A 25,010-nucleotide genomic window follows, 5' to 3' on the forward strand; every position below is an offset into this window, starting at 1 on the left:
CATGCTAAGTGGCGTGTTTTAAACCTCTTATAAAACCTCTCATCATGACCTGGAGACTCAATATTCTTAGAATATTCTCGAACGAAAAAGTTGTCATTGGGGGCAATTATACCAAAAATTGTTTTGTTGTAAATGTTTCAGGCAACGAAAACTGATTTATATTTCACAATATAAACAAAATTGGTAAAAAAATTTAAATTATTGAAAAGAAAAATGAATTCTCAATTATTCTCAAATTTTTCCACAGGAGAATGTTCTCCGAGAATATTCTCACCTCACATTTCTATTTTGTAAACGCTTAAAATACCGCTTCAACTGGAAAACCATTGTATAATAAATTATAGTAAATGTACCATATCATAGTCAAACTTAGTCATTCTTATTTTTGCATTACCAATACGTTACAGGAATTCCTTATGCATCATATGCAATTAGCACTGCCAAATTAAAAGATATTTTAGTCCTACAATTCAGTATGTATTTTGATATTGCTAGATGTATTCTAATATTATGCACACAATCGGGGTATTGTTTTAAGTTTGTGATTATTTATAGAGATGAAACAAATATTCGGTTCAGCCAAATGTTTAGGTATTCTGCTGAATATCTGAGTAAATCCAAGTATGACAAACTAATTTTAAAAAATATATTAATACTTATACTTTTAATATATTATACTTTTCACATTGTTTAAAAATTTGCTGTGATTATCGTATTTTATTATGCAGTGCCTTTCTGTGAAAGAGGTTATTTCCAGGGTTGCAAAAAACCCAGCCCGGGCGGGTTTTTTGGACAAAATGAAGAAAATTGAATTTCTTTTTTCCATAACCTCAAAATATGTGACTTAAACATGTATGTACATCATTTATGTATACATCTTATATCATGTCTAAATATACACTTTTGGTGCACCTTAAATTATGTATTTCATTAATAAAATTGACCATAGAACAAGGGAACATAAACACATAACACATTAACACATAAACACACCCACTTCTGCATAATTGTATCTGAACCCTGAGTTGTATGCAGAACTGCAGCAAGAAAAGTTTTTGTGGTAAAACAAATGAATTTGGATAACGAAAATTCTTATAAATCAGGATGGTGTCTGAATTTTTTTTCTCCAAATTTTTCAAACACTGCGGAAAATGTATTCACAAATTTCCTGATCCGTCAAAAATAAAAATTTTAACTATGTATTCAGAACCATCAAGTTTTTCTTTTTTTTAAATCAAAAACTTACTATTGAAGAATATCCCTGCTTCATTAAATTAAATTCTGAAATATTTTTAAAAGAGCAGTGATAATTTAAAAAAAGAGATGATTAAGAGGAAGAGATAGCAGTCATTCTGAGGATTCATTACTCTGGAGGTGTTTTTCACTTGTACAAATTAGCCATTTTTGGGAACTTAAAACTACAGAATAATGTGAATTATCATTAAATACAAATGTCAATAACATTATTATGTATTATTATCACTTTATACACGACAACCTGCCATGTATAGCAACAGAATGCCTTCATTTGGCTGATAATTTTAACAGGCTAATTTTGGGGGGTTGGACTTATATTATGAGTATCTTGAAAAATCAAGCTAAGGCTTATTTTCTGATTAGGTGTTATTTTCATAAGAAAAACTGTACTTTTTGTTGTGTCACTTGAAGGTGTTCGTTACCAATGCTCAATTCAAGAATCCCACAAAGTTATTTTCTTTTTGTTATGAGATAATGTTATTTTTGTCTCTTGATATTTCAGTTATGAAAGTCTGATGTACCTGTTGCTATATTGTTTGCCCAAGGCCTATACAAAAGGATGTGATAGATTTGTACACATATGCTTTGAAACACTTGAGAAAAAATCGAAGATCGTGGGGAATTAACAATAGTAGATGGGAGCTTGTTCCATTCACCTATGGTATTGGGAAAGAAACTGAATTTAAAACAATCTGTAGGGGCAAAAATAGGTTTTAATTTTTTGGGGTGGTCAAGTCTATTGGAAACATAGGAAGGCCTCGACAAAATACCGGATGTATCGAAATTTAAATGACCATGTAAAGCATGACTAAGTGGGAGATAAGTCGGTGAGTAGAGAGTGGGTGGAGATTAAGTTTGAGTTTAAGATTGGAAACTGAACTAAAAAATGACCAGCAGTCGTAAATAAAGTGGGAGGATTTATTTTAGATAGATTCAAGTTTGTCAATGTTATTAGAGGTGTGGGGGTCCCAGACCTCAGCTGCATAAGAAAGAATGGGAGAAATATAAGTTTGGTAGCAGAGAAGTCGGACGTCACGAGTAGAATGTTTGAGGTTGCAGTGAAGGAAAAAAAGTTTTTTGAGATATTTCTGGTAGACATAATCGATATGATTATCCAATAGGGGGAGAGAGAGTGAGAGAGATCAGATCATACTCCAGATATTTAAATTGAGAAACTTGGGATATGGTTAGGTTATTGATCGAGTATGAGAATTCGAGGGGAAGAGTTTTATGAGTAGCTCTCACGAAAACTGTTTTAGATAGGTTGATAGACATATGCCAAAATGAACACCAATTTGAGATAGAAACAAGATTACGTTGGAGAGTTTCTTGATTAGATTTGTGATTAATTGTGCGGTAGATTACAGTCATCAGCAAAAAATCTAGTGGCGTAGTTGAAGGTTTCAGGGCGATTGTTTATATATATTGAAAACAATAAAGGCAAGAGAACTGCTGCTTGAGGAGTACCTGAGTTTACAGTTGAAAAATGTGAATCATGATCTTTAAAATGAACGAATTGTTTACGATTTTTTAGGAAAGCTTCTCTAACCATTTGAGCAATTTTACATTACGACCAAGATTTGAAAGTTTAAGTAAGAGTCTATCGTATGGAACTGGAACTTTTTCATAGGCTTTAGAAAAATCCAAGATGATTATATCGGTTTGTAACGTGTTATCAATGGCTTTGGAAAGATCATGCATGAAAAGGGACAGTTGGGATATAGTCGAATGGGATCGTCTGAAGCCGTGTTGGTTAGGAAAGAAAAAGTTAATGGAGTCTAAATGAGTGCAGATTTCCTTTGCTATAACATGTTTGAAAACCTTACAGCAGGATGAAGTAGGCATAATAGATATTGGTCTGAAGTTAAGGGGGTCAGAGAGGGGACCGGTTTTGTGAATGGGAATAATTTTATTGATTTTCCAATCGGTGGGGCGGATGGCGGTGTTCAGTGAGACATTAAATAAGATTAGAAGATAGTCTGAGATTTCTTCCTCACAATTTTTGAGAATGGAGTTTGGAATGTCATCTGGGCCTAGAGAATGGGGTTTCAGTTTTTTTAATAACTTTAAAATACCTTCTTTAGTGAAAAGGGTGGGATTTGAGTTATGGACAGAATCAACGAATGATTATTGTGGTGGAGTGAGATGAAAAAAAAAAATAAACTGAGAAAAAAACTGAGCAGAATTTTTAATTTGAGATTTTGAGAGATGCGGGTCCAACAGATTTAGGTCTGAGGAAGTTCCAAAACTTGATAGGATTTATTTTTAAGTAATTTGATAAAGAGTGGGATATGTACTTGGACTTTTGGGTGGAGATAAGGTTCTTGAGACTCTGAGTGGAGGTCGAAAGTGAGGATTTTGGATGCTTTAGATTTGTTGGATTAATAATAAAAAATGTAATGCAAACATGTAAATATATTTTTTAAATGAAAATTCAGTATCACATTTTTGCTCCCAAAAAAATTGTTTAAAAATACACTGCTGGCCGCCCAAATTGCAACACCAAGAAAGACAAGAGATATCGCAACAATATTTATTTTGTAGATAACATGTTGACCAAGCATCAAATGATTAAATTTATAGACTTCTGTGAAGTGTGGTTCCTGCCAAAATCAGTAGCCAGAGTAGCCGCCATTGTTGGAGATCACCGCTGCCACACGCCTCGGCATTGATTCAAAGAGACTTTGGATGTGTTCTTGGGGTACAGCAGACCAAGCAGCTTCCACGCGTTGCCAAAGTTGATCTGGTGTGGCAGCTGGGGATGTAATCTGGGTCAATCGTTGAGCAACCATGGACCACATGTTTTCCATCAGCGAAAGATCCGGAGAGCGAGCTGGCCAGGGAAGCAATTCAATCTGGCAATTGACGAAGAACCTTCGGACAATGCGTGCCACGTGTGGTCGCACATTATCCTGTTGAAATATGGCTGTGGGCAAGCCCTGAAGGTAAGGAAGGACAACTGGCTCCAACACCTCGGAGATGTAGCGCTGGCTTTTTAAAGTACCGGCAATGCGTACTAGAGGAGTGCGAGAGTGATATCCAATACCGCCCCATACCATAATACCCGGTGCAGGACCAGTGTGGTGGTGCATAACGCAGCTGTTCAGCATCCTCTCTCCACGGTGTCTCCAGACTCGAATCCGACCATCGTGGTGTTGCAGACAGAAGCGTGACTCATCGGTAAAGACAATTTCATTCCATTGTGCCGTCCACATCCTTCTTTCATCGCACCATTGGCAGCGGAGACGTCTGTGGTTCTGCGTCAAGGGTAGACGAAGCAATGGACGTCTTGCGGACAGACCACTCTGCTGTAAACGGCGTCGAATGGTACGTGCAGACACTGGATGATGCGGTACAGACTGAATGTGCTGTGCTATGGTTCGTGATGTGGCTGAGCGATCCGTCACTGCCATACCCACAATACGCCTGTCATCACGTGAAGTGGTGCACTGAGGTGGATGCGATCGAACACGTCGGTCCGACGTACCCTCCTGCATCCAACGATCACATATCCGCATTACAGTTGTTTGGGTTCGTCCAACACGACTACCGATTTCCCTGAAAGATAATCCACAATCTCGGTAGGCCACTATCCTTCCTTTGTCGAACTCGGATACTTGATCAAAAGATGATCGCTGTTTTCTACGAGTCATAATTGATCGTTTTTTTGAAAAAACCACAAGAAAAACACAATTGCCGTACTTCAAATCGTCGAAATCGCCAAGCCTTAAATAGCGCTTTGAAGTGCCGCCACAGGCGCGCCTGATGTGCGTCTGCGCTGAAATTCTAATTATTTGCATATCTCACCTCCGCTAATGCATGTCGTAAATTTCATATTATTTGCATGCTTCCTTCAGGGTGTTGCATTTACGGTGGCCAGCAGTGTACTTCAAAATATACATATTCTAAACACTGCACTATGCAGCAATTTTTAGAATATATAACCTAACCTTAAAATTGAATTTTAACCTAAAAGTAACACATTTTCCTCGAAAACAAACTATCTTCACAAAAACAAATCCAGCCCGGAAGGGGGGGGGGGGAAGGGTATCTACCCGGGGAGCAAATTTGACAACCCTGGTTATGTCAGGGTGAATTTCTAGGATAAAGAAAACATGAAACTGAAAATAGAATCCTACTGCAATAAGATAAAAGTAAGCATGTATTACACAAGTTCACTAACTGAAGGATGTGCCTAGACAAGAAACATATTAAGCTAATAAAATAGACGAAGAACATTTGAAGGAAAAATAAGAAAATAAGTCATAAATTTTACGATGCATTACTAATTGAGAGTAAATAATGGTTGACATTTTTTTTGATTAGATGTAAAATTTTGACAAGTATTTAAAAAATTGTGATTCATTAAGTAATTATTAAAATACAATAGGCCTACAGTAGAGCTTGGTTAATTCGAATTTTAGATAATTCAAACTTTTACGAACTCCCCTAGAGTTTTCTGTCCAACCTGATAACATTTTTTGTTTAATTTGACTGTTTTAAATAATTCAAAGTTGAAGGAAAAAAATTATGATTTTTGTATCAGCAAATTTAGTTTGGAAAAAATCCAGAAATAAAAAAGTCACAGACTTTGTTCTATTTTGGCGAAGTTGTTAAACAAATTTTCAAAACAAAAATTTCGAGAATATTCTGTTTTTCTTTATTTTTTCTATGATAATTTAATGTCCATTTTCATATTGTTCAGTTGGAGTGCATTGAGAATGTGTACCACCTGATACTAATTTCGTTATTCAACCTATGAATCAAGGTGTACCATTCAAATCTTTTTACAAAGTACAAATTGTAATACGTTAATAAAAGTGTATTTCATAAGAATGGCAAGCAAAATTTGGAAAACAGTTTCGTAATCCTAACTGATGATCATGAATTGTTTTTGTAAATAAGGCTTCAAGCATGGTCAAGAAATTCTGCAGTGATGTTGATTCCAGAATAGTAGCTAAGATCAATTATAGTTATAAATAATTAAAATTTGGGAGTTTCATAACTGATGATAAAATTTTAATGATCAATAAGTATTATCCTCCCCATGTTTTTTAATGGGTCTAGGATAGATTGATTGAATAATTTAAATTTAGGATAAATCAAATTTCTTCCAGTGACACTTGATTTTGAGTCAATCAAGTTCGACTGTATATCATAGTTAAATTTGGTTGTCAGAATCGTGACAATAGAAATCTTTCAATTACCACAGGTTTTAACAGTCATTTAAATAATAAACTGCATAATTGAAATTAATATTATTTAAAATTAACAATTTCATTTTAAATTAAAAATGCCAATTTTATTTGGATCAGTGGTTATCAACCTTTTTAGACTCGCTGAGCCCTTTTTATATATAATTTTTATGGCGGAACCCCGAAGGCCTCTATTCTTCATTTATCTACCAAATTTACTTATTTTACTTTCCTTGAGTCGCCGCAGAGCCACTGGAAAGTGCACACGGAGCACCGGTTGAGAACCGCTGATTTAGATGAATTTTAAGTAAATCGATATTCGGCCGCTGAATATCAAAAAGTCAGCAAGTCCGAAAACCATTCCCCCCCTCTCCCCGACGCTGACATAATACTTGAAAGGCCCCTGAATATGTCTGTGTTTTTCCACAAATTTTTTCACAATACATTTCTATCATCATTTCATTCTTTTCATACTGAGAATCTTAATCTTTCATTTTTATCATATTGAGAAACATGATTTGAGCTTAATATTTCAGTTTCTTGTAACATTTCATTGCATAATATTTCACATTTCTTGATCCAAACTACTAGACCAATGAATTTTGTGCAAATGACCCATCATAAAACAGCAAATTTCATTGTTACAGCATGACTATTTCAGAGGTCCATTCAAAATTTCACTTCACCAGAATATTACGTTCTGGAAGCATTTCCAATCGAATCCTGGAATTTTAATGTGAACTTTGAAAGAGGAAAAAAATATCACTGTACGTTGTTGCGCATATCAAATTCATTCGTGGAGAACAAGATTAAATTCATTCAGTCTTTGAATCCATTTTCTTATTCATTTCGTGGAAATTCACTGATTGTTAAATGAATGCGATTTATTTTTAAATTCAACACAAGCTGCCAACTTTTTGTTGAACATAACCGATTTCATATTTTAGTCTATATTATTTTTTAAGGTCCGTTGATCGGTTACTTTTTGCCTGTTACCTTTTCACTACATTCATTGATAGGTGTAAATAGGATAATAAAGAGATACACACTCATCTCTTTATTTTAGGAAAGCTGGGGTATGTTCACGCGATTGGGTGAAGACATTTATTGAGACTTGAGCAAATCAAATAAATATTCACCTTTTTCAGCAGTCAAAATACCTGCTTCGAAGACGTTTCCATAACCACAGAATGACCGAGAATTTTAAACTTACATCAAATGGATAAATTATCTATCATAACATCTATATGTATATACCACAGCACTGATACTTATAACTTGTAACGTAATTTTCCACTGGTTTCGGACTCTTTTGATCCATTCCTGCTTTTTCCTCAATTTCAATAGGTTTATTCCATAGACCATATAGAGACAAAAACAGTTTATAACATACAATGGTTGACTATATGGATACGACTAGGCTGGCCATATTTCCTCGAGAGAAATACGGGACATTGCCAATTATCGCCAAAAATGACGCTAAAACCGAAAAAAGTCGCCAAATATTGTTGAAATAACGGAGAAATCACAATGGTGGGAAATGCAGCATTACTGCTAATTGCAGTGGATTAAAATGAATTCCACGAAAAAAAATTTTCACTGAGACAAATGTGGGAGATTCATATACTCATTTATAGTTGCAGTTATCATAATATAATTTATAAGTTGAAAATAATTTCAATCTTTGACTTCAATAAGGAATAAAAATTCAAGTAGGCTTCGTGCAAAATACGGGAAAAACCGGGACACTTTTGCTAAAAAGTCGGGACAGCCAAAAAAACAGAAAATACCGGGACTGTCCCGGGAAATACGGGACGTATGGTCACCCTAGATACGACCAATATTTTTTGGAACATATTATAATCAGATAATTCCTGTGACTATATTTCCTAGAGAAAAATACAGGAAATTTGATTCGCAAATACGGGAAATCGCCAATTTTCGAGAAAAAGACGCTAAATCATTACGAAATTGCTGCAAACAAAAATTTTCTAAAATACCACAAATACCTGTTTTTAATCTGCAAGTTTGAAAAGATTTTCAGAAGTTCGTTTGTGGTGATTTGAGAATACGGCGCATTGGTGGTAAAGTATGACCGACAGTGTTGATTCCAAACAAACATTAGCTGAGCGAGATTATAAAGGAAAACGCCATAGGACGTAAATATTATTAATAAGACTTGCGAGCTCTTGAAATGAAAACTTCAAACTCTTGTAAATATGGAATGTTAAAAATATAATAATAGTTCGTCTCTATGAGTGCTTTTTATTTCTCGCATGCTATCCGTTCACATATGTTTAGCCTGATTGCTCTAACTATACAGTAAAACCTCTCGATATCGGGCACCCATGGGACCAAAAATTTTATCCCCTAACGGGGAGTAACTAGGGTAGCTATACGTCCTGTATTTCCCGGGACAGTCCCGGTTTTTTCTGTTTTTCTGGCCATCCCGACTTTTTTGCAAAAATGCCCCGGTTTTTCCCGTATATTGAACGAAGTTTACTTGAATTCGTTATTTTCATCAGAAATGGTGATACAGTTAATTTTCATAGTTCAATAACTAGGAATAGACGAGTTGACATTATTTTCAGTATTTTTTCTGTATGTTAAATGTATTGGCAACACTTTTCGACAATTTTCCCCGTTATCACACCATTTCTTGTAAAAATACGCATTTTGTGGATTTTCGTCTTCGAGAGAAAAAAGTTTTTTCAAATCGTGAATTTTTAATTCTAATGAAAATTTCCCATCCATGAAATGTCTCGTTTTGAGATATTGTGGATGCATTCAATACTACTGTGCTGTTGTTGCATAGATGCTCAAACCATGGCCAATTGTGTTCCTCGGACTTATCTGATGTAGCCAGCGACCTCAAACTTAATTTTGTAAACATTTTCAGATCACTTGAGTGACCGCCGCACAGTTCCAGAGCACACTTAAACGGTCCGTGGCACATTTACAGGGAACTTGAATGGCTTGTGGCACAGTTTAACATTACTCAAGTGACCCGCGACACGACATATACACAAATCACTTTTAGTGACCTGCGGCATGGTTCTAGAACACTTGAGCGGACCCGACACATTTCCAGATCATTTAAGTGATCCGCGGCACATTTCACTTAAGTGGCCTTTGGAACAGTTCACATCGCTCAAGTGGCCCGCGACACATTTACAAATCAGTCGTGACCCATGACATATTTACAGATAATTTAAGTGACGTGCAGCACAGTTCCAGAGTAATTAAGTGATGTGCGGCACAGTTCTAGAGCATATAAGCGGCCTGCGGTGCAGTTCCACTTCACTCAAGTTACCCGTGGCCCAACTCTAGATCACCCAAGTGGCCAACGGCACATCTCCACATGAACTAAGTGGCCCGTTACACATTTTCAAATCAACGAGGAAGTGGCCCACGCTCTCCTAAAGATTGAGTATCCTTGCATTAAAGTAATGTTGCAGCGAAGGGTCCATGGAAAGATTCCAGTTGGTCCGTGTAATTACACGGACTAAACTTTTTTCACTTCCAAGCTTATAAGCTTGGAAGTGAAAAAAGTTTCGTCATGATTCTTATCAGTAGTGTTTTCACAACAAGAGAGCCACTAGATCAAATGGACCCTAGGACCAGGGCAGCAGGCAGATCTGGTGCCCCGGACCAAAGGGAGCGCAAATATAATCTATTAACCCCACCTTCAACATTAGAAGAACGAGGCACGAAAATGCGTGCTTGAACCGGCTAACTAAGCATCTAGTTGCGGCCCTGTCCAAAAATTTATTTTTGAGAGGCGGGGGACAAAGTAATAGAGAGCAAACGAATATACCATGTTACAACATATATCTCTGCCATTTTCTTAGGTTTTGATGGGATGGACCCCCAGGCACTGATGGACAATTGAAGCAGCACCTTGAAGGCTCTTACCGATTTTCAAATTTTTTCCGAAAATTTGCAATTTTCATAACTACAATTTTATAATTACTCGTCATAAATTTTCAATTGTGCATTTCTTTCATTCATTCTAAATTTTCAACAATGGGGTTACACAGGGCCGTCATTTCAACTTTTTCCGGGGGGCGGCAAGCACATGTACTCAATGTATGTATATATATATATATTTGTATATACACTGCTGGCCACCGTAAATGCAACACCCTGAAGGAAGCATGCAAATAATATGAAATTTACAACATGCATTAGCGGAGGTGAGATATGCAAATGATTAGAATTTCAGCGCAGACGCACATCACGCGCGCCTGTGGCGCCACTTCAAAGCGCTATTTAAGGCTTGGAGATTTCGACGATTTGAAGTACGGCAATTGTGTTTTTCTTGAGGTTTTTTTAAAAAAACGATCAATTATGCCTCGTAGAAAACAACGATCATCTTTTGATCAAGTATCCGAGTTCGACAGAGGAAGGATAGTGGCCTACCGAGATTGTGGATTATCTTTCAGGGAAATCGGTAGTCGTGTTGGCAGTTGGACGAACCCAAACAACTGTAATGCGGATATGTGATCGTTGGATGCAGGAGGGTACGACGGACCGACTTGTTCGATCGCATCCACCTCAGTGCACCACTTCACGTGATGACAGGCGTATTGTGCGTATGGCTGTGACGGATCGCTCAGCCACATCACGAACCATAGCACAGCACATTCAGTCTGTACCGCATCATCCAGTGTCTGCGCGTACCATTCGACGCCGTTTACAGCAGAGTGGTCTGTCCGCAAGACGTCCATTGCTTCGTCTACCCTTGACGCAGAACCACAGACGTCTCCGCCGCCAATGGTGCGATGAAAGAAGGATGTGGACCACAGAGTAATAATACTATAGAGTGCGCGCGAGGGGTTACAATGTGAAGCAAAGATCCGGAGTCACGTGACTCCGGTCGAAAGGCTGGTCAGGGAATCTCTCTGGCAATGCTTTCCTTATGGCTACTCGTATGACGATCTACACGCGCTGTCTTATTTTTGATTAGAATGGCCAACACTTGCGCAGCTTTAGGATGTTCTGAGCGGTTTAGGAAAGGGGGACCAGTATCCTTTCACAAGGGAATACTTTTTTGCTTATTCCTCTTCTTATAAATTAAAAATTGGAATATTAAATTGACGATGCAATGGATTTCTGACGTAATCTCAGTTTTTAACGACTCCATTTTGGATTTAATTCAATTAAAGTTCCAAGTTTTGGTAAAATTCAAATGCCATGAATCATTATTAAATGTTTTAATAGAATTTTTGGCAATAAATGATTGAAATTGTGAGTTTTATGAAGTTTTAACTGAAATATACGTCTCCGCAAGATTTGGCGAGATTTGGCGAGCTAGTGAGTTCATTCGAGTTTTGCTCAACTTGGAAGAAAATATGCTTTTCAGAAGGAGAAATTTATGAAAAATATTCCATTTAAATAGAATGTGAGGAAAACTTCCCCCCCCCCTCTAGACAATTGCAGTTTTGCATAAAAATGCATAACAACCTCTAAAAATAATAGTATTTTTACCCCTCTTCACACCTGAGATAAAACTATTACAGAAAAGAAATTTTTTTATTTATTAATTTATGTTTGTTGTATGTGAAATTGCCGCTTCAAACAAGAAAATTAATTATTCAATTGATTTTTTGAGTCAATATCTGTACTAAGACCTGAAGTCATATATTGTGTACCTCAGATGTTATCTTGAAAAAGAATCATTCTAAAAACGATTTAATACCTTAAATTAAGATTAACATATGCATACTTCTGGAGCGAAGAGATTACATATGTCACACATATATATATATATGTGTGACATGTGCAAATATTATATTATATATATATATATATATATACACACTTTGAATTATTACATATATACTCTACATAGAATTTTAATTCTTATAATTTAGAGAAATTGATGGTGAGATTCTGTAATTTTCTTGAGTAAAATCTATTTTAATCCTGAAATATTATGTAAGTGTTTACAGTTTTGTGTGATGAGGTTATAAAAGGTTTTTCAGGAATGTTAGAAATGAAACTTTTTCTTATTGTTTGAATATTATTTCATGACTGAATATGGTATGAGTGTGAATGTGTTACATTACATAACATAATATGATGCATTATAATTAATTATACATTAATTATGAGTATATAGAGTAATTGTAATGTTCTGGAAAGATATATTTTTGTTTTAATAACCCCTAGTATAAATAAATTTTCGAAATTAAAAGCGACAAAGTGAATGAAGAGAATATTTAAAAATATAAATGAATTAGGCTTTACAACATATACGTTGTTCCGTTTTCCAATATTTGTTTATTTTATAGAATTTATTTTTTCAAATCTGATACTCACTAAATACTGCTCATCTTTTCTTCACGTTCGACAAGTTTTATGAATAGCGTGCGCGATCTATTTATATCTTAAGTCTATGGTGGAGAGGCAGATCAGTGGGCGAAGCGCACTCAGCACCCCTGTGAGTTAGCGCGAGCAGCGAGCAATCTCATAACGAAATAAGTTTTACTTAAATACTTATTACTATTAATTCAATTAATAAGTGTTATTCGCACTAGTATTTACATAACTATTGAACAATTATTAATTAATCAAGACGGGTGGGGCACTATTAAATTAATTATGTTAAATTAATTCATTTAAAACGGGCTTTAACTGGTAGGAGCAAATTAATTATGAGCATCAATTACTTAAATAGCGTCAAAACCTCATCGTGGTGGTTATTTCGTTTGATTCATTATTTGTTTATAATTATTAAATTATTATTCATAAACATCATCAGTAACAGATAAGTTCGTGATGATTAACTGATTCATTTAAAACGGACTTTTGACTTGGTAAAAATCCGAAATGAAAATGTTTACAAGCGTTTTTTGGACTTTCACCGACTCACCTTGACAAAATCCGAGTCTCTGGGATTTTACCGTGACATATGAGTCGCAATAAGTAATATGATGAAACATGGAAAATTTTTAGTCGCTAAACATTCACTCTGGGCGTTGTGTGTATATTCCTCAACTTCTTCATAAACTGACATATTCATTATTCATTAAGTTGCGTTCCCAGATAGATGTAATGCATCAAAATAATTAGCTTCTTCCGAAAATTATTTCATCCAATACAATCATCCACGCAGTGGCGTCGGAGCAGGGGTGCTCAAGAATCCACAGTAATTTGTGGCATGGATCCGAGCACTCCCAGAATTGATCCAGAAATTAAAATTTTTCAGATATAAAACGATCACCCACAAATTAGAAACACTTCCGACGTCTCTGCATCCACATAAGCTTCATGTTTTTAAAACCGAAGCAATTACAAAGGTTGCAAATGATAAATTTCCTCTCATAGCAAATGGTAAAAAAAATTTCTTCATCCATAACTACTACCAGCAACAGCACAACACTAACGAAGACTGACGAAATGACAAACTGACGAAAACTTTTGCAAAAACAATTTTATATGAATCTTTTATAGTGTAATGTGGTCCATTTCCTTTATAAAATAAATTTTGTAAAAAAAAATTTTAATATAAAATTTATAAAAGATTTTTGTCAAATTTTGTAAAAGAAATTTTATCAAACTTTTACAGTGTAATACCGGCCTTAAGCACGAACAAAAAATGGTGTATTTCACAATTTCGCTCCCCGACGGACCAAAACCTGGCTACGCCACTGTTCACTGTATATACTTTTGGAGATCGTTCAATCACTTCATATGACCCCAAATATGGTTGTTGAAGGGGCTTTCGTACGGTGTCCAGCCGCACGAACACATGGGAAGAAACAGCAAGTTCTTTATGAACGAAAACGTTGTGAGTCCGATGCCTTGAAGTTTGGATCGGACATAAAGTGTTTATGTGATCTCGTAGACCACGTAGAAATTCCGGTTGTGTTGGCTGAGGATCGGAACTACGGAAGAATTCGCCAGGTAGGCGCAATGGTGATCCATAAACCATCTCAGCAGCAGAAGTGTTGATGTCCGGTTTGATGCTAGCTCGGATGGACAGAAGTATGGTAGGTAACACTTCAGTCCAACGTTCCGTAGCATGGCAGCGTATGGCACATTTGAGCTGCCGGTGGAACCTTTCAACGATGCCACTGGAGGCCGGATGATACGCTGTCATGCGTGTTTTCTGTGTTCCAAGAAAAGGAATGAATATGCGAAACAAATCACTTTCGAATTGTCTCCCTTGATCGGTGGTAACCGATTCCGGAACTCCGAATCTGCTAATCCGGCCAGAGTAGAATGTCTCTACGACAGTTTCTCCTTTTTGGTTTTCCAACGAGGAAGCCTTTACCCACCTGGTGTATCGATCCACACAGGTAAGGCAGTAGGTGAAACCCCGAGAAGGAGGAAGAGGACCAACAATGCCGATGTTAATGTGCGAGAATCTGCATTGAGGCAAAGGGTATGCACCGATGGAAGATCGAGTGTGGCGATGCACTTTTGAGCGTTGACAATCGATGCACGTCCTGGTCCATCGTGTGACATCCTTGCGAATTGAACTCCACACAAATCGTTGAAAAATAAGGTCCACAGTTGATTTAACGCCTGGATGGGCGAGGTTATGAAGGGCCGTAAACACGTGATATCGGTGTTTTTCTGGAACGTAGGGACGGATAGTTCCAGCGGATAAGTCACAAAAAAGTTCTGTACCCTTAAGACCGAATTTGATAGGTTTCATATCGAGCATCCCACCTGGTTGTCGGAGGGCCGTTAATTCGGCGTCTGTACTCTGTGAAGTAGCAATAGCTGCGTAATCAATCGAGTCAGGTAAATTCATTTCGGACAATCTGGAAAAAGCATCTGCTACAATATTTCACTCACCCTGAATGTAACGAATGTCCGTAGAAAATTGAGATATGTATTCTAAGTCAGTGGTTCTCAACCGGAGGCCATATGGCCCCAGGGGGGCCCTAGGATATTCCAGGGGGGCCACGGATGAAAATCTTGCTAAAGGGGAGCCACGGCTACTAATACGGGGGCCACGAAGAAATTTGTGACATTAAATTTTTTTTAGTCACTCTGACTAAAAAAATTTAATTTCAAACAAAATTCATAGAATATCTTTTTCGTAATTTTTTCCCATCCAAGTAACATTAACATGAGGAAGGAAATAAAAAAGTGGTTCATGTAATCTCGGTGGTTTTACGACTTGGGGGTGATAGTAGGCCCTGACACAAACTATAGAAGAGGTTTAAGCAAAATGGAATAACTGTAAAGAAAGAAAATTGTGTGTTAAGACTTTTCATTCAAAGAGGGCTGCCATAAAGAAAACAGACAAAGATTTGTTGACCATTCATTGACATTCTTTTGAGTGCTGGTAGTAAATGTAATCCAAGAAGTAGATGGGTGGAAAAATGAAAGCTTGTAAAAAAACCCATCGTTTTTATGCAATTACAGACGGATAGCCATCTAGTTTAGCACAAAGCTATCTTCAACCAGCACTGAGTGGTCTGATGGGAAATATATTTATAAAAATCGAATAGAGAATGATTGCTCTGGGGTATTTTTTATGAATTTTGAAAGGGGGTGCCAATCCAGTGCCTCTGCTGAAAAGAAATAAAGTTGAATTCAGTTACAACGAACTCCAAGAGATCAAATCATACATGGGGAAAAATACCCGCGAAATTTAAAATTTTTTAAAACTGCATTGCTGTGTGATAATGTATTGGGACAGGGGCGGCTTAAGCGAGGGTGCAAGGGGTGCGGCGCACCCGGGCAGCAGGTTGTAAGGGGCGGCAGCGTAGACTTAAGACAACAAAATTTAACACAGTAAAAATTCACGACATCACGCTTTTGAGTCATACCTCGACAACGGAAACGTTGAGAAAATAGACAAGGCATCTGATCGTAATACCAGAAACAAGAATGTAAGCTATCTGGGCGGCTCGAGACAAAATCTGTACCCGTGTGGGACTTATTTTTTGCGCCTCCTACCTATTGCTCCCTCCATAGCTCCTACCTCCTGCGTCAGGGAATCTTTCGTGAGGCCCATGCCCGATATTCCACGGGGCCCCTTCTACAGTTAATTTATAAAGTGAAAAAAGAAAAGTAATAAGGATTTTGTCCCGGGCCTCAAGCTGGAGCTCTGTCAGCCCTACCCTTAGAAGGTCATGCCCCTCCCACACAATTTATCCAAACAATTCCTAACAAAACATTTTTTTTTGGCCCTTCATTTCGGATTTTGCGCCCCTCCAGAGCCGACAGTTTGGGTTTTTTTGGCCAATGGAATTTTTTTTTACCCATTCACTCCGGATTTAGCATCCTCTTAAGCGGTGCCCCATGTGGCCACAATGGATCGCATGGCCAAGCGCCACCCCTGTACTCTATTACAAGGACCATGTGTGCATTTTGGTTTCCTCACCCATGGCACCCACAAGAGCCCGAGATAATTCTCATAATTTTTTGGCTTTTTCAGGCTATAAATTAACTATAGAAGGGGCCGTGAGAAATCTGACTGGGAGGGGGCCTGCAAAAGATCCCAGCCTAGGGGCCCATACCCTCACTCAGAATTTGATCCACAATAGTCAAATGAAGGCAAAGGAAAAATTTGGTTTTTCACTTGTCCGGCCCCTGGAATACCAGAAACAGCTTTGAAAAAATTTTCTTAATAAAAATTACCCCGTTAAATATCATCTTTAAAGGATAAGTGATAATATCTCACAAAAATAAGTGCTTTTTCAAGGATTAAGTTATCTGGCATTTATTAAGAATGGTAAAATAACTCTAGAACAAAAACTAAATTTTTCTACTTCAAAAGCGGGACGTATAGTCACGCACATTTTGCACTGTAAACGATGTGCGGTTTTCTTCTGAAAAAAAAATCAGGTTTATCTCCAGGTGCCCTTCACCGAAGCCCTATCAGCCTCCTGGCAGGGTCGCCAGTAGGGGCGGCATGTAAGCTCGAGCCGCCCCTGTATTGGGACTTCCTCCAAGATTGACACCACTTCTTTAACGTTTTTTTAATCGATACTGTAATGCTTCCTTTTAACTGTCCTACTACTGATCCTAAATAATTTCAATGCAATTTTCCTATCCTCCTTAACAATGTTGTGTGGAAATTAGAAAAAAAATTCTTAAAGGGCGTATGACCACATTTAAAGCAATTTAAATCCGTTTATTAGAGACTCACTGCGTCTGCTGATTTCTAAAAAAAGTGCAATAAATTCTCACGTAAGTCTTCACTTTGAAATGTCCATAACCCGCTCAATACGTCTCTTTGTGTCTGTCAACCTAAAATTTATGGTTTTTAGTGTTGATAATACGCATGCAAAACCAATTCAGAAACGCGTTTTCACAATCTGCAAAAACTTCTTGGATTTGATAGTTGGAAATGATGTCTAAATGCCAAAGATCTGGAGTTCGAATCAAAATGAAAATGTCAAATAATTGAAATTGTGCTTCGTATAAATGAAATGTTTTAATATTGAAAGCTATAGATATAGAGATTAATCGTGCCCGTAGTCAAACGTCTCATAAATGTGAAATTTTGTCATAAAACTGAGAGTGAGGAACGAATCCCCTTGCGCACAAGTGGAATTTCGAGGGCATTTACGCCCAACCGAGCCCGTCTTGGCCAATTTTTCTTTTTCTCCCCACTCTTTCTTCCTTTTGTTTCCTTCCTAAATTTATAAAAGTAAAAAGGACATAATCATTATAAAAAGGACTGTTTTCAGATCAAATTGCCGAAGTTCAATTACTTTACTGCAAAAATATCAGAATTTTTTTGGGGGGAAATACAGTCAAACCCAAAGCGTATTAAAGACCCTTTATTAATACGATTTGGTCAAACCCCATTAGACTGGAACTCCAAGAGACCCGAGAAATCACTTCTTAATAACGAAATTTCGTTACAAAGGAATTCCAGATTTTTATATTGTTCCTATGTAAACCTATCCGAGGGATTTTCATTAAAACGATATTTTTCCCGTTATAATGGTATTTGTTAAAATGAGAGTTGACTGTGTTTCGTCTCAAGCTATTTTTTTACGTGTGGGCGGTTGCATGGGTAACACGGCGTATGGCACTTTACTGGTCGGCCATTAGTCTTAGAGACATACCCAACTAGAAAAAGTATCCAAATCACGTGTCCAACTCAGATATGTCATTCATGTTGTAAGGGGTTGTATAGCTATAAAATAAAAATAAAAAACTTTTTATACCGTCCCCGTGTGCCAAAGAACCCAATTAAGAAGTTGTTGTTCTGTCTTTCCCGATGCCAACTAAAATAATTTCATGTTTCTAAGTGCAATATTCACCGAGATATGCGAATTAAAAAAATTGAAGAAATTTGGGAAAAAACAGCATTAAATGCGGGTAAAATGGTTTCCTCCGCATTTAATGCTGTTTTTTTCTCCCCCAACTTTCTTCGAATATCTCAGTGAATATTGCAATTAGAAACGTTGAATTTTTTGTTGGAGACCGGGAGACAACTTTCCAATTGGGTTTTGGGGCACAGGGTGTCCGCATAAAAAGTTAACATTTTTATTTTAATAACTATGTAACCCTTGTCAACATTAATCAAATATCTGAGTACTACACATTATTCGGGTACTTGTTCCAACTGGAAGTATGCCCCTAGGACCAATGGTTCACCAGTAAAATGCCATATGCCCCGTTACCTATGCGCCTTGTATATTAAATATAGTACGGACTGTTATGTGAAATATTGTGTTGTGTTTAAGCCAACACGCACGTTGCTTCGTTCGCCTGCGAGAGAGCGGTCACATTATGAACCAAAAAGCCACTTGAAGGTAGCTTGTCATCCAACGAAATATCAGATTTTCACCGTATCGAAATTGAAGTCAACAAACTGATAATTTTCTTATTTGAAAATCTGATTATTTATATTTTCCGATGGGCTTGAAATCATGATAATGAATCATTATTCTGATCACATGAACAGTTTTGCCACTGCGTATATGGTTTTTCTGGAATGAATGGTTCAAACAAATATTAAGGAAGTTTTCACACGTATTTTAGTTCATTTTTTTAAATTCATAGTAGGGCTAAAACATGAACCTATATCCTTGATACATGTATTATTGTTAAAAACGATGTGAAAGGTTGAACTTTTCAATTGTCATTCATTTGTGTGACTACTCCCTCATTACTACTTTTATCCGCACGAAGAGAATAAAATTAATAAAACTGCTTGCTACCACTTTTTGCGATTTTTATCATTATAAGAATGCATATTTTGGAAGCTGCAACTGACATTTCTCAATGAAACCATAATCTTTTACACAAAAAAAAAAACTAATTTGAAAATAATAAAAATTTCATCCAGTACAGTAACTTGATGACATTGTGCCGTCTTCAAGCGCAGAGTTTGCACATTGATTAAAAATATATATATTTTTTAATTGGACTGTGTGACACAACACATAATACATACAAATCAAACTGAGAAAAACACAAAACAATAAACTTCACAAAAAGTAACATTACGATGATACAGGCACTTTGTGGCCCCAAGGGATTTATTCTATTTTTACTGTATTCTATTATGTTTATTCTGCTTTTTCGTTATTTTCATAAATTAAAAATTAATCAAATTAAATTCAAAAATATTTATACTTCATACAATTTTTGAATAATTATCTTCTAATGGGAAAACGGGGGGGGGGGGGAGGAAGGGGGAGTAGAAAATTATTCATATTCCATGGACAAAAAAAGGTTGAGAACCATTGTTCTAAGTGACGACGTTGTCTGGGAGAGCTGTTATCATTGACTTTGTGAAAAACATAAGTTAGAGGCATGTTAGAGGCAGTTAGGTTGCCGCTGTGGTGGTCGAGTGGTTATAGTGACGGACTCGAGATGCGAGGATCCGGGTTCGAACCCCACAGTGGTGGTCGGCTGAAGTTGGTTTTCTGTGGTTCCCAACTTCAAGGCGCAAATGCGAACCGATCTCCCCGTTAAAAAGTCTCGCCACAGAGAGCAACAGTCCTACAACGGTAAATCATTCAACCATAACACTTCACTCATAGTTAGAAAAAAAACTGGTGGCAGATGGCAGCACTACACATAACAAGCATTACACAGAAACAAACTTTACGTCAGGTTGCACTACACGTACACGCACATTCCCGCATGTACCGATTCGTTGGGGGGTTCCACGGGGGGGGGTGCATGTGTGGTGTAGCAGTAGTAGGTAGGGGCTCGGGGATCCATGATGTTCTTAAGTCAGCCACCTTGTTGGGCAATTTGCCTGTTGTGGCGTTGTATTTGTATTTGTATATGATCACTGTAGATCGTAAATGGTCTGCCTTCTAACATGTGTCTGAAATGTTTAACAGCACTATAAACCGCAAGCAACTCGCGATCATAAGTACTATAATTCTTTTCGGTTGTCGTTAACTTTCGAGAAAAAAATGAGAGTGGTTCGACGACACCATCGGAAGTTTGTTGTAAAACAGCTCCGAGAGCGAAATCCGATGCGTCGACTGTCAACGAAAGATCAGCATCGTGTTTAGGATGAGCCAAAAGCGTGCCGTTGGTAATAGCATGTTAACACGTTTCGAAAGCAGCAATAGTTTCCCCCGACCAAGTGATGAGAGATTTATCTTTTTTCTTCTTTCCTTTGCACAAATAGTGCAAGGGAGCCTGGTCAGATGCTGCGTTTTTTAAGAAACGGTGGAAAAAGTTGAGGATTTCTAGAAATCTTCGAAGTTCATCAACCGTTTTTGGTTGCGGATAGTTACGAAGAATGTCAACTTTTTCTGGCAAAGGAGAAATGCCGTTGCTGTTAAACAAAAATCCTAAGAACTCTATCTCAGATTTCCTAAATATGCATTTATCAGGATTAAGAATTATACCAAAACTGTTTAAACGTTCAAAAACCAATTCTAGATCCTAGAATTGGCAGTTTTTTCAACAGACTCAGAATCTAAAGGTATCTGATAATAAGCCTTAACCAAGTCCGATTGAAACTGATGTCCAAGTGAAAACTGATGACAAATGCGTGTTTTTAACTGGTTGTAAGAATCATCTGTAACAGGAGCTCTGATCAAATCGCTAACATATGACAATACTTCGACATCTAGAGCTGTCACAACACAGTGAAGTTGCGTTTTACGATCAGTGATTCTGGCAATTTTAAAGTTCGATTCAATCTGAAGAACCAAAGATCGACATCGGATTTCCAAATCGAAGGTTCGCAAAAAGAAACACTCGAAAGTAGTATAAAAAGGACAGTTCAAACACAGGGGGAGGCGCGGAGGCGCGCGCCTCATATCCTCCCCCTCACGCACTTCAAAAATCCTCACCCTCATTCCTCAAATATACATCCCTCACCGTGTTAGATAAGAGGGTTTAAATACTCGGGGTAAACCATGATAACCATCTCACTTTTAGTCGAGTCCACCTCAGTCGTTTTTTTTTTCGCTTCGAGTTTCTGCTTTTAACGATGTCGCAGTTTATCAACTTCGGAATTTCGGAACTGGAGTTCCATGATTTAACTGTTGATGATAGAGCATCAACCTTAACCAACTTCGGCATTTCCGAAAGGAAGTTTGACTTAATTTTTGAGAATTCGGACATGTCTGATGACTTTATGATACCCGAGTTGGAAGAAGATTTTTTTGAAAAAAAATAATCAATTCATCTGTGTTAAAAGACCGGCAGAGGATTTGAATCCAAGGGTAAAGAAGACGAAAGTCACCGTGAGTACTCTTTTTTAAAAAAAAATTCAGTTCGTGTAATTTTTTAATAACCATAATTTCCGATAATTAAGTTGATAATATAATTCTCCCTCGTCGTGGTTAATTTTCGGTGCTCGTTTTCAGGAATGTGAAATCAATGTCGGGGTTAGTTGCTCGACTGCAGAGCAACCCGTAGGAATTGTGAGTGTTATTTTTTTTTTTTAATTTCACTTATCAAATTTTTTAAATAACCGTAACGTACCCTCGCTCGCGAACATTGATAATATAATTCGCCCGAATGGTAGTTAATTTTCGGTACTCGTTTTCAGGTGTGCAAAGGGGTTGATCGTGTGACCGTAGAGCAACCCCAAAGAATATGTGAGTTCTGTGCGAAGGAGTTTGCTAAACCATGCGACCTCATTCGTCACCGTAAACTCCACACAGGGGAAAAAAACTTGTCGTGTGGGGAGTGCGGCAAACACTTCTCAAGGAAAGATAACATGCGGAGACATGAACTTACGTGTTCAAGCATCCAACGGGGTGAAGGTGACAGACCCATTAATGCATCTCGCCTTTGTGAGGTTTGCGGAAAAACTTTCCGAAACAAATATCACTTTAACAGGCATGTCAAGCAGCACACAGGTGAAAAGAAATTCGCGTGCAGAAAATGTGGAAGGTATTTCGCACGAGATGACAATCGGAAGAGGCATGAACTTACATGCATCCGTGAAACTCCAGTTGCAGAACAACCTCCTATAGTAGTGGAGCCCCCGCTTGCAGAAGCGGAGGTAGAACCACAACAAGAGGCGTTAAATACATTTAGCATTTTTACGATAGAACCATCACCTGATAATCAGTTTGATTTGATAACATTTTTAAATCATACCCGGAGTCAGCTGCGGGATATTTTGATCCGAGAATTAGAAGAAAGGAAGGGTGTGAAGTTTTATATAGTGGTTAAGGTTCTATTTTCGAGACAAACCGAGTTGGGGGAGATAGAATACGCTGAACCATTTTTTAGATCGAGGGTTGAGGTTCTACTTTCAGAAGATGGGTTTGATGATAAGATAGACACCGCATGCAACAAAATCTTATCCTCATTCGACGAATACATCAAGCGGTTGGGTCTTCGAAAAAGTGTTGAAGTTAGACATTCATGTTGCGTCATATATACCCCTAGCGCCGGCCTCATATATTCCTCTTCCTCCATCGATTGCGAAAAAGAAAGCTGTCATCAACATACAGAATGATGATAACAAGTGTTTCCTATGGAGCGTACTGGTCGCATTACATCCACCTGTTGTGGCGTTGTATTTGTATGAATTTATGTAGTTGAATATTAAAAAACAATAAATAGACATTAATTTTCATGTTTGAGAAGATATAAATAAAAAGCTGAAATCAATGTCATAGCATGGATATCCAACTCAAAAGTATAGGTCTGACTAATTATTTTATATTTAACTAGCTATAATACCCGGCGTTGCCCGGGTTTTCTTCAATGAGGCTCTTTTGGATCACGTGATATCTCCCTCTTTCTTTGAGGGACATGCAAACCGTGTCTAAGTTAACCAATATGACGACTTCCTGCGCGACTTCATGATATAAACAAATCTAGATTTAAAGGAACATAGAAACGAATATATATATTTTTTCTTTTTTAAGGGGTGCTAGGTATTTCGATCCCCCCCCCCCCCGAACTTTAATTTATCCATCTGCCTGTTTCAGCTTTCAAAAATGCTTAATTGAAGCTGTGGAATTTCTTTGATGTACTTTACGGGCCCATAATTAATTTTAAAACATCCTAAACTATGAATTTATGCAGTTGAATATCAAAAGACACTACGGAGACATTAATTTTCGCTTGAGAAGATATAAATAAAAAGTTGAAATCAATGTTATTGCATGAATGTCCAACTCAAAAGTAGGTCCGGCTAATTACTTCATATTTGATCTCCTGGGCTTCGTATATCTCTAATCAAACTCAATATTTCAGAAATCTAGAATTCAACACAATTTTTAAAATTATGTATGTGACAGAAAACTCCACAAAATTTCAGCATTTCTACAGTAAAATCGGTAATTTTAACACTGATTTCTGTGGGGCATCATCCTTTGCCTTACCCTCAAAGTGATGCTGATGATGGTGTCTATTCAAAAAGCTCTCATTACTGGGAGGATTGAATAAAGTGGCAAACCATTATAAAGGCATAAATATTATACATATACGTACAGCATTAAAGAAACGGTAAACCATTGTAAAGGCATATACACGTCTTAAACGCATTGCTAGGGAACCACGGTAACCAAAGTAAACGTTCGGAAAGTGATTGTTGAGGCCCAAAAACCATTGTTGCCCTACGGTTTTTTTGCCCATTTGGGGCATTTGCCCTGATCTGACGAAATTTTAAAGTAGCCTATCGTTCAAGTCGGGTCCCATTTGGTATATATGCAACGATCGATCAAAAATTGTAGATTTGTATAGAGAACATACACACACACACACACAGACACACACACAGAAAATCAATTTTATATATATAGATAGATTTTTTGTGGGCTTCGTATATCAATATATCAAAAATCAAGAATTCAATTCAGTTTTTTAAATTATTGATGGGACGGAAAAATCCACTAAATTTCCGCATTTAAATCGGAAATTTTAACATTGGTTTCTATGGAGATCATCCTTTGCCTGACAATCAAACTGACGCTGATGATGATTCTGACGTCTATTCAAAAAGCCCTATATAATGGGAAGATTGAAAAAGTGCTAGCCATTATAAAGGCATAAACTATTTTAGATATATACTAACAGCATTGAAGAAGTGGCAAACCATTGTAAGGGTATGTATTGAAACGCACATTGCTAGGGAATCACGATAAGTAGAATAAACAGTCCAAAAGTGATTGTTGAGGCCCAGGAACC

At 37.2% G+C, this 25,010-nt stretch overlaps 1 protein-coding gene across 2 annotated transcripts in view; it reads right to left on the reverse strand.

Moving 5' to 3' along the window:
* Nucleotides 1–7,799, reverse strand: part of Sos (Son of sevenless guanine nucleotide exchange factor) — a 530,159-nt gene extending 522,360 nt beyond the window's left edge. The window contains exon 1 of one of the 2 annotated variants that reach the window (XM_089247363.1): nt 7,592–7,799. The gene's annotated coding sequence lies outside the window, so the exon portion shown is untranslated. The remainder of the gene's footprint in view (nt 1–7,591) is intronic. The other variant, XM_089247362.1, reaches the window with a different exon arrangement.
* Nucleotides 7,800–25,010: the final 17,211 nt, after the last annotated feature.

The sequence above is a fragment of the Pholcus phalangioides genome, unplaced genomic scaffold, assembly GCF_987345545.1.
Source record: "Pholcus phalangioides strain wild (caught in Gottingen) unplaced genomic scaffold, Ppha-v1.0 ptg000003l_1, whole genome shotgun sequence".
Lineage (NCBI taxonomy): Eukaryota > Metazoa > Arthropoda > Arachnida > Araneae > Pholcidae > Pholcus > Pholcus phalangioides.